Raw genomic sequence first — 11,379 nt, forward strand, 5'->3', positions numbered from 1 at the left:
GTGCCAAATTTGCTTGAAATCGGTTCAGATTTGGATATATCTCCCATATAAAGCTTTCGCCCGATTTACACTCATATGACCACAGAGGCCAATTTTTAACTCCGATTTAGATGAAATTTTGTACAGGGAGTAGAATTAGAATTGTAGCTATGCGTGTCAAATTTGGTTGAAATCGGTTCAGATTTAGATATAGCTCCCATATATATGTTTTTCTGATTTCGACAAAAATGGTCAAAATACCAACATTTTCCTTGTAAAATCGCCACTGCTTAGTCGAAAAGTTGTAAAAATTACTTAAATTTTCCTAAACTTCTAATACATATATATCGAGCGATAAATCATAAATAAACTTTTTCGAAGATTCCTTAAAATTGCTGCAGATTTAAACGTTTCCCATATGTTTTTACTAACATTGTGTTCCACCCTAGTGCATTAGCCGACTTAAAGTTTGGGTCTATAGATTTTGTAGAAGTCTATCAAATTCTGTCCAGATCGAGTGATATTTAAATGTATGTATTTGGGACAAACCTTTATATATAGCCTCCTACACATTTGACGGATGTAATATTGTATCGAAAATTTTGATCTACAAAGTGGTGCAGGGTATAATATAGTCGGCCCCGCCCGACTTTAGACTTTCCTTACTGGTTTTTTACTAACATTGTATTCCACCCTAGTGCATTAGCCGACTTAAATTTTGAGTCTATAGATTTTGTAGAAGTCTATCAAATTCTTCCAGATCGAGTGATATTTAAATGTATGTATTTGGGACAATATATAGCCCCCAACACATTTGACGGATATGATATGGTATCGAAAATTTAGATCTACAAAGTGGTGCAGGGTATAATATAGTCGGCCCCGCCCGACTTTAGACTTTCCTTACTGGTTTTTTACTAACATTGTGTTCCACCTCAGCGCATTAGCCGACTTAAATGTAAAATCTATAAATATTGCAGAACTCTGTACAGATCTGCTCGGATATATAGAATACATGTGTATGGATTCATGGACTTTGTGGTATATATTACGGTGTTAGGAAATTTTAAGATACCTTGTCATCGGCAAGTGTTACCGCAACCCAAGTAGTTTGATTGTGGATGACAGTCTTCAGTAGAAGTTTCTATGCAATCCATGGTGGAGGGTACATAAGCTTCGACCTGGCCGAACATACGGCCGTATATACTTGTTGTGGATCTAAAATACCTATAGATTCTCAATTTCAGGTAAATCAGATAAATATATCGGTGTCCAGAAGCCCAAGAAGTAAACTCGGGAGATCGGTCTATATGAGTCATGTAAACTTTTTTTGAGTATAACGAGCAATAGTACGAGAAACAAATGATTTATTCATATATAAAAGCTGAAGGGTTTTAAATATATTCTTAGGTTAAATTTTCAATAGGGTTTCCAGCCAAATATAAATAACTCTATTAATGACTGATATTTCGCTTGCTCAATGTGATCACGATAACTATATTATTCTTATTATTGCGCTTACCCAGTGTTTTAAATACGCCTATTTCTCGCAAATTACAGCTATTTGAACTTGACCAAAATTGGGGTAAGGTCTAAATTTCTTACGGCCATTTTCATGTTACTCCGTTAGGCTTTAAATGCCAGTTAACAAAAAATAAATTGTAAATATCTTGTCCCCGGTTAAATTTAACTGAAAAAATTTCAGCAATTAAGTTCTTAACTAACATAAGGAATATATAGGCAAGATGACAGATATGTCTGTAGTGTGGTTTAAAAGTTCGTTAGCTAACGTAGCACTAACGGAGCTTCATGAAAATGGGGGTTAATAATCATGAATAATTCAGGTTAATTTAATATTTTTACTAAAATTTTTTTACAATTATCTTTCTAATTGTTATGTATGTTATTTAATGGCATCCGCTTATAAAAAGTTACATACACTCCAAAGATTTATGTCAATATGCCTTTTTGAAAAACCCTACTATAAAAAGGAAATACACAATTTTCAATTGTCGTTCCCACGCAGCATCACCATTTCATCAATGGCATTTAAAATAAAATAATCACTTTTTGATTGGATTTTTTGTTTGCAAACAAACTAAGTTATGTGTGTATATATGCTAATTTCTGTTTCTTCCATTGAAGTTTTTAACCAAGTCACAAAGTATTAGGATTCCAATTGCAAAAAAAAAGACGTGTCGAATCAAGTAATTATATGACCAAAACGAGGATGATTTTCAACACTTGTTGTGGTTATTAAGCCATTTCGAAGTGTAATTATGTTTTTGTTTTGCATTTCATTCGTTATTAATTAAAATTGCTATTTACTTTCAGTTTCTGTAGGGGGTCTGTTGAAGCCATTTCTCACATAAAGCCCTTAACTAATTATGTAATTTTATGACTGTTAAAATATTCAATTGATTATTTCTAGATTCTTTTACGCAAAATTACATGAGGTGATGGTTATAAGGTTGCTAGCCGAAAGAGATGGTATGGTATCTACGGACATTATTAGGTTTTCTTTCATCTGGGTTGAAATTAATTGCAAAATATATTGTTTTCCATAACCTACTATATTATCAACTGTAGTGTCGAAAGTGGTAAAATGTAAATCATGCTTACCTTTACGAGTACATCTTCTAAGCTTACGGTGTACAGAAAAAAAGATCACCAATATTTTTTATACCCTCTACCATAGGATGGAGGTATATTAAATTGTCAAACTGTTTGTAACACATCGAAATATTGGTCTCAGGCCCCATCAAGTAGTAGTGTTAAAATTACGAGTCGATCTATCGTTTTCCTTCCGTCCGATGAAATCAAGCTGACTTTCGAACGAAACAAGCTATCAACCTGAAACTTGCCACAAGTAGTTGGTGTTATACATAAATGGGGGGTATATGGTGGAGGGTAGAAAAATGTAGTTCAAAAATCGTGAACAGATGGTGAAAAAATGAAACGGAAACGTTCACGAAAAATCAAACGTGATGTTCACGGTTTCGTCTACGGGAAGTTCACGATTTCATGAACGGCTTTCGTTGTTCTGTGGCCATACAAATTCTTAAAATATTCTTTATTAAATAGAACATGCATAAGCGTAAGTAGGCCTCTGGGGAGGGGGACTTAGCCCCCCCCCCCCCCCAAAAACAAGAATCGCCAAAAAAGTAGTAAAACTGTTCTTTTTGTGTTCGGAAGTGGTGCAAAATTGGCGCATAAGCGATGAATTTAAGACGGGCATGTCACAGGACGAATGCCCACCATTTGAAACAAAAAAATAATCATTAAAAATATAAAAAAACGAGCTATAAAAATTGAATTAAAACACTTCCTGTGTTGTTAAAAAAATTAACTTCTTTTTGAGGACATTTTTGCAAGTGCTTTTAAAGTTGTGCCTCCCATTTTTTTGCTGAAATTTATAATAAAGGGTGATACGGTCAAAATTTGGTCAAGGGAAAATGCGTGTAAATCGGTGAAATCGTTTATTTAAAAAATCAAATTAAATTTCTTTTTCAAGTTCAATTAGTATAAAATTCAGGAAAAATATTCAGTTAGGATTTCGTTTTTCCAAATCCGAATTGCCGGGTCTCACGCTTGACACCTGCCATCAGATTTTGTACAGCCACCTTGTCCACTTTCTTCGCCGCAGAAAGCCAGTTTGCCTTGAACTGCTGCTCGTCCTTAGCAGTTTTTTGGTCTTCTTTAGGTTCCGCTTGACAATAGCCCAGTATTTCTCAATTGGGCGGAGCTCTGGCGTGTTGGGAGGGTTCTTGTCCTTGGGAACCACCTGCACGTTGTTGGCGGCGTACCACTCCATGGCCTTTTTACCGTAATGGCAAGATGCCAAATCCGGCCAAAACAGTACGGAACAACCGTGTTTCTTCAGGAAAGGCAGCAGACGTTTATTCAAACACTCTTTCACGTAAATTTCTTGGTTGAGAGTCCCGGAAGCTATGAAAATGCTGCTTTTCAAGCCACAGGTACAGATGACTTGCCAAACCAGATATTTCTTTGCGAACTTTGACAGTTTTATGTGCTTGAAAATATCTGCTACCTTTCCCCTTCCTTTTGCCGTATAAAACTCCTGTCCCGGAAGCTGCTTGTAGTCGGCTTTGACGTAGGTTTCGTCGTCCATTACCACGCAGTCAAACTTCGTCAGCATCGTCGTGTACAGCCTCCGGGATCGCGCTTTGGCCGTCGTATTTTGTTTACCATCGCGATTTGGAGTCACTACCTTCTTGTAAGTCGATAGTCCGGCTCGGTTGTAGACGATACACCCAGCTTATTTGCGGCATCTCGGAGAGAGAGGTTAGGGTTTCGCTTGAAACTACCGGCAACTCTCTTTGTCGTCTCAGTGGCTTCCGGTTTTCGATTTCCCCCCGATCCAGACTTCCTGGCTGTCGACACACGTTCCCTAAACACTTTAATTAATATTTGTAACGGTTGATTTGGCAACTTTTAGCGATTTTGCCAGCTTTGCGTGCGAGTAGCTCGGATTTTCGCGATGCGCGAGCAAAATTTTGATACGCTGCTCTTCTTGCTTGGACGGCACTTTGACAACTGAAGAGTGAATTCCAAAATCAAAATAGGAGCAACATTCTACAGGTTTTTTTAAATGCAAAATTGAAAGAAATACGTCAAGTTTATATTGACCAAATTTTGACCGTATCATCCTTTAAAGCAACTACTTTTAGTTGCTTTATTACAAATTAATTGTCTATTTAAGCTGAAGTCTGATTGTTTATTTATTTTTATAAAATAAAACATTAACTGAACGTATAACTTTAGTCCAATAATTTTTAGCTAGGAAAGTTGTCTAGCTACGCTAATGAGAACGTGTCTAGTAAGGCCCACAAATATTGGGTCGTTGATGACTAGAAATAAGTTAAATGGTCAGATGAAACAAAAATAAACCGTTTTTAATCTGATGCAATAGAACATTACTAATAACGACCTCCGAACATTACTGGTAATGACCTGGTAATGACAAAGTCTCCAGAAACACCATATCACACAAACGTAAAACACAGAGGGGGAAGCTTCATGGTATGGGGATGGTGACACACTTGGCAGTCGGTTAGTGATAAGGAATCATGAAAAAAGGAGACTACCTTGATATTGTGCAATCAAATTTGCCTGAGTTTGTGGAGATTTATGCCTACCTTGAAGATCAAGACGGCAAACCCAAGCCTACTTACAAAATAGTAAGGAAATGGTGGTCGGAGCACAGTTTTCAAATGCTCAAAAGGCTACCACAAAGCCCCGATTTCATCCCATTGAGAATATAGTCTCTGGTTAGAAGGTATTTGAGATTATACAAAAAAATAGCGATGAGATCTAGAGCCAAGTTCAGCACAATTAGTCGAAAAAAAAACTTAGTAGAAGTATGTCAAGACGAGTTAAAACCATAATTAGAAATAAAAGACTATGGGCTAAATAATAAGACATTTGATTTTATTGTACTATACATAAAATGCAAAACTTGATTCAGACTTACTTTTATTTTATTTTAATAAATACATAGGTATATAATTGATCTGAATTTATAGTTTTGTTTATCAGGAAATAAAGTATAAATAAAATAAATTTTGTAACAATTGAACTCAATAGACGGTTTTTATTGATCAAATAAAGCATACTCCTAAGTGGTCAACATGCAATCGTTTTTGCTGCCCACTGTAAACCGATCCCCAGATTTGACCTCCGAGGCTTCTTGGAGCAGAACACTTCATCCGATCCGGTTGAAATTTAGTACGATAATAGTTTTTGATATTGCAAAAATTGGTCCATATAGGTCCATAATTTTATACATGGACCCCATATAAACCGATCGCCAGATTTGGTTTTGGAGCCTCTTGGAGGAGCAAATTTCATCAATTTCAGTTGAAATTTTGTATTTTGTGTAAGTATATAGACACCAACAACCATGCAAAACTTAGTCCATATCGGTCCATAATTATGTATGTTATAGCCCCCATATAAATGATCCCCAAATTTGACCTCCTTGGAGCAAAATTCATCCGATTCGGTGGAAATTGGTACATTGTGCTATTATATTGCTGCCAACAACCATACCAAACGTGGTCCCTATCGGTCTATAGTAATATATACCCCTCACACACAAAAAAAATTTTTCTGATTCAAACACGAAATTAATTGATCCAATTAATTTTTAATTGAAATGTCTTCAATCACAGAAATGATAGTATGAATTAAAAAATTAATTGAAGGTCAATTAAAAAGTTAATTGATCCACTTAAAAAATTAATTAATACTATTATTTTTATACCCTCCACCATAGGATGGGGGTATATTAACTTTGTCATTCCGTTTGTAACACATCGAAATATTGCTCTAAGACCCCATAAAGTATATATATTCTGGGTCGTGGTGAAATTCTGAGTCGATCTAAGCATGTCCGTCCGTCCGTCCGTCTGTCCGGCTGTCCGTCCGTCTGTGGAAATCACGCTAACTTCCGAACGAAACAAGCTATCGACTTGAAACTTGGCACAAGTAGTTGTTATTGATGTAGGTCGGATGGTATTGAAAATCGGCCATATCGGACCACGTTTACGTATAGCCCCATATAAACCGATCCCCAAATTTGGCTTGGGGAGCCTCCCGGAGCAGCAAAATTCATCCGATCCGGTTGAAATTTGTTACCTGATGTTAGTATACGGCCTCTAACAACCATGCAAGAATTGGTCCATATCGGTCCATAATTATATATAGCTCCCATATAAACCGATCCCCAGATTTGACCTCCGGAGCCTCTTGGAGGGGCAAAATTCATCCGATCCTGTTGAAATTTGGTACCTGATGTTAGTATACGGCCTCTAATAACCATGCAAAAATTGGTCCATATCGGTTCATAATTATATATAGCTCCCATATAAACCGATCCCCAGATTTGAACTCCGGAGCCTCTTGGAGGAGCAAAATTCATCCGATCCAATTGAAATTTAGTACGTGGTGTTAGTATATAGTCTCTAACAACCATGCAAAAATTGGTCCATATCGGTTCATAATTATATATAGCTCCCATATAAACCGATCCCCAGATTTGACCTCAGGAGCCTCTTGGAGGAGCGAAATTCATCCGATCCAGTTGAAATTTGGTACATGGTGTTAGTATATAGTCTCTAACAACCATGCAAAAATTGGTCCATATCGGTCCATAATTATATATAGCAAAAGTCATCCGATGCGGTTGAAATTTGGTACATTTTGTCAATATATGGCCTCTAACAGCCATGTAAAAATTGGTCAATATCGGTCTTTAGTTATATATAGCCGATGACTTATTACACAAAAATTGGTCCATATCGCCAAAAATAATCTACCAAAACTTTATTTCCATAGAAAATTTTGTCAAATTTTATTACTATAGAAAGTTGTGTCAAAATTTCATTTCTATAGAAAGTTTTGTCAAACGTTTATTTCTATAGAAATGTTTGTCAAAATTTTATTTCCATAGAAAGTTTTGTCAAAATTTTATTTTTATAGAAAATTTTGTAAAAAATTTATTTCTGTAGAAAATTTTGTCAACATTTTATTTCTATACAAAATTTTGTCAACATTTTACTTCCGTAGAAAATTTTGTCAACATTTTATTTCTATAGAAAATTTTGTCAAGTTTTTATTTCTATAGAAAATTTTGTCAAAATTTTATTTCGATAGAAAATTTTGTCAAGTTTTCATTTCTATAGAAAATTTTGTCAAACTATATTATATACGTATTTAATCGGCCTTTTTTTGTTTAATATATACCCCGTATGGGCTAACTTACAATTTAGAAGACAGTGTTAAAAAGTTTTACGATACCTTGCCATCGGCAAGTGTTATCGCAACCCAAGTAATTCGATTGTGGATGACAGCCTTTAGTAGAAGTTCCTACGCAATCCATGGTGGAGGGTACATAAGATTCGGCCTGGCAGAACTTACGGCCGTATATACTTGTTGTGATTGATTTTTGTTTCAATTAAAAAATTTTTTGAATCAATTAAATTTTTAATTGAATATTTTTTAAAACTCAATTAAAATTTTAATTGGAAAAATGTTCGTGAATTTTTTTTGTGTGCAGATAAACAGATCCCCAATCACACAAAAATTGGTCCATATAGGTTCACAATTGTATATAGCCCCCACATAAAGCGACCCCCATATTTCAATTCTTATTTGTAGACTTTCGTACATATTCTTCTTATACCCACCACCATAGAATGGTGATGGGAATATAATAAGTTTGTCATTCCGTTTCTACACAAAAAAAAATTTCTTATTCAATCACGAAATTAATTGATCCAATTAATTTTTTAATTGAAATGTATTCAATCATAGAAATGCTAGTATCAATTAAAAAATTAATTGACAGTCAATTAAAAAATTAATTGATCTAATTAAAAACTTAATTGATACTATTAATTTGTGTGATTTTTTTTTTCTGTGTACGACCACATAAGGTATATATATTCTGGGTCGTGGTGAAATTCTGAGTCGATCTAAGCATGTCCGTCCATCCGTCCGGCTGTTGAAATCACGCAAACTTCCGAACGAAACAAGCTATCGACTTGAAACTTCGGATAAGTAGTTGTTATTGATGTAGGTCGGATGGTATTGCAAAAGCAAAAACTGGAATAATTTTACGTATAGACCCAGATTTGGCTTGAGGAGCTTCTTGGAGGAGCAAATTTTTTCCGATCCGGCTGAACTCTTTGTTATGTTTGGGTGTAAAAATTATATGTTTGGAACTCAAATTTTTTAACACAATATTTTTAAGTGCCAGCATATAATGTTCATAAACTAGCATAACATGTGTGGGACATATATGTTAATATGTTAGAACATATTATGTTTGAGACATAAAATGTTTGTAAATATAATATGCTTAGATGCAAACATATATTAATTTGGAAGTAGCCTATAAACATATATGTGTTTAGAAAGAGAGACCTAGAGAGTATGCTGCAAGTAAAATAATGGTAGTAACCAATTTTGTTTAAACAATACAAACAATATTTTGTTTGGACCAATCCTGAAAATATATATGCTTGAAGCAAAATGTGTTTGGGGTATATGTTACGATTTTTTGAAGATGTATATATAGCCCCCATATAAACTGGTCTCCACATTTGACTTCCGGAGCCATTTGGAAAAGCAAATTTCATCCGATACATTGCCATCGGTATGTATTACCACAGCCCAAGTAATTCGATTGTGGATGATAGCCTTTAGCAGAAGTTTCTACGCACTTCATGGTGTCCGAACTATCGGCCGTATATACTTGTTTTTAACTGAAATTTCTGCAATCACAGAAATGATAGTATCAATCACACAAGTCAATTAAAAATGTATTGATTTTTTTTTTGTTTTGTTTTAATATAAAAAAAGTGTTGAATCAATAAAATTTTTAATTTAATATTTATGAAAATTCAATTAAAATTTTAATTGGAAATATTTATGTGAACATTTTTTTCTGTGTATGTATATGGGAACATAAACCTTTATAACATATATCGGACTCAACAAATTTGAAGGATTTAACATGGTATCGAAATGTATATCTACAAAGTGGTGAAGGGTATATTATAGTCGGCCCCACACGACTGTACACACAATTTTTTTTCTGATTTAATCACGGAATTAATTGATCCATTTAAATTTTTAATTCACACAATCACAGAAATGATAGTATCAATTAAAAAATTAATTGATCCAATTAAAAAATTAATTGATACTATTAATTTTTGTAATTGATTTTTGTTTCAATTAAAAAAATTGTTGAATCAATTACATTCTCAATTTAATATTTTTAAAAACTCAACTAAGACTTTAATTGGAAAAAATTTCGTAGTTTTTGTTTTGTAGACTTTCCTTGTTGATAATACAAATATTGTGAATTCTATGTTAACTAATTTAAGTTTTGATTTCATAGAAATAAGTAAATTAAAGTTGTATTCTACAAGATTACGTGTGTGAAATGTTTCCATATTAAATTCAAAATAAATTCATTGCAATAACGAAAAATTCATTGCATTTGTGAATTTTGTTCATTGGTTCAATTTAATGATAAATGTCGTTAATATAATGTGTTTTTTCCACTATTGTTAATTTCCTTTATAGGTTCAATTTTATTTTTGAGTTCAAACTCAAATCTCGCTCTAATATAGTCCATTGTGTTATCGCTCTAAACGAAATGTTTTATGTTCCATTAACAAAATGCCACTCAATTTAGTTGCATATATGAAGAGTATATTATGGGAAAAAATGTAATTAAACGCCCACACAACAGCTGAAAATACGGTAGTTTAACTGGGAAAGCTTTTTATTTCATGTTTTTGTTTTTTGTTTGCTGTTTTATTACCAACAACGACAACGTTGACAACTATTAACACTTGACAACTGTAACACAAATACATAAATTACAATGAACGACTCGAAGGGAGCAACAACAATACAAGCATACGCATCATTCTTCCACCACCCACCAACCCACCGCACGCACTTGTACGACTTCAAGAGGTGAAAAGAGTCAGCAATAACAATAACAAACAAACCTCTAAACATACATATATATTCGTGCGTACCACCTTTACTGACTTACAAAAAAAACCTGTAACCGAAAGTAAAAAAAATGAGATGAGAATATAAAGAAATTACTTTCATTTTTATACTCTTCTCTATTTGATATCTCTTAACTACCAAATATCAATAGGATGGTTGGGGGAAGATTGTATCAATGAAATGTGACACACACACATAACTTTCGTAACGTATAAAAATTGTACTGGAATGCGTTGTAAAGGTATGTTAAAAACAAAACAACATAGTAATTTTGATAAAATAGACAGCACCATGAGCTCCCAATGGAAATGATAGTAGAAGCTATGCTGTATTGTAAATAAAAGTTTAGATGTTCGAAATCTATAATGAAAATCAAATATGTATGTTAACAAAAGAGAAATGGAATATTCCAATTCGCATATATTTTCCATTACAATCTAATATGTGATGACCGAGATTACTTATCATCGTTTGCTCATTATAATACAACAAAAATGTGTCCAATCATATTCCTTATCATTCAATTCATTCTGAAGGTCACCTAAATATATTAATTTTAAAAACATATCAAGTAAATTACACATATAAAATATTTTATTTTAATCCTGAAATAAAATTATAACTGCAGTTTTGGAAATGATAATAGAATTCTAGAAAATTTTGAAAATTTTATAAGAAATATGACGAAACGTCACAGACCATTAAAGGAAGAAAGGAGTAGTTGTAGTAGTACCCCTAAGCCTAATTTTAGCGTGATACAGAGAAACTTGCGGATAGAGCGAATTTCTATAGCCCTCAGTATAGATATAGCAGGTAGTGCTATCATACCTTTAAGACACA

The sequence above is a fragment of the Haematobia irritans genome, chromosome 3 (genome assembly GCF_050003625.1).
Source record: "Haematobia irritans isolate KBUSLIRL chromosome 3, ASM5000362v1, whole genome shotgun sequence".
Lineage (NCBI taxonomy): Eukaryota > Metazoa > Arthropoda > Insecta > Diptera > Muscidae > Haematobia > Haematobia irritans.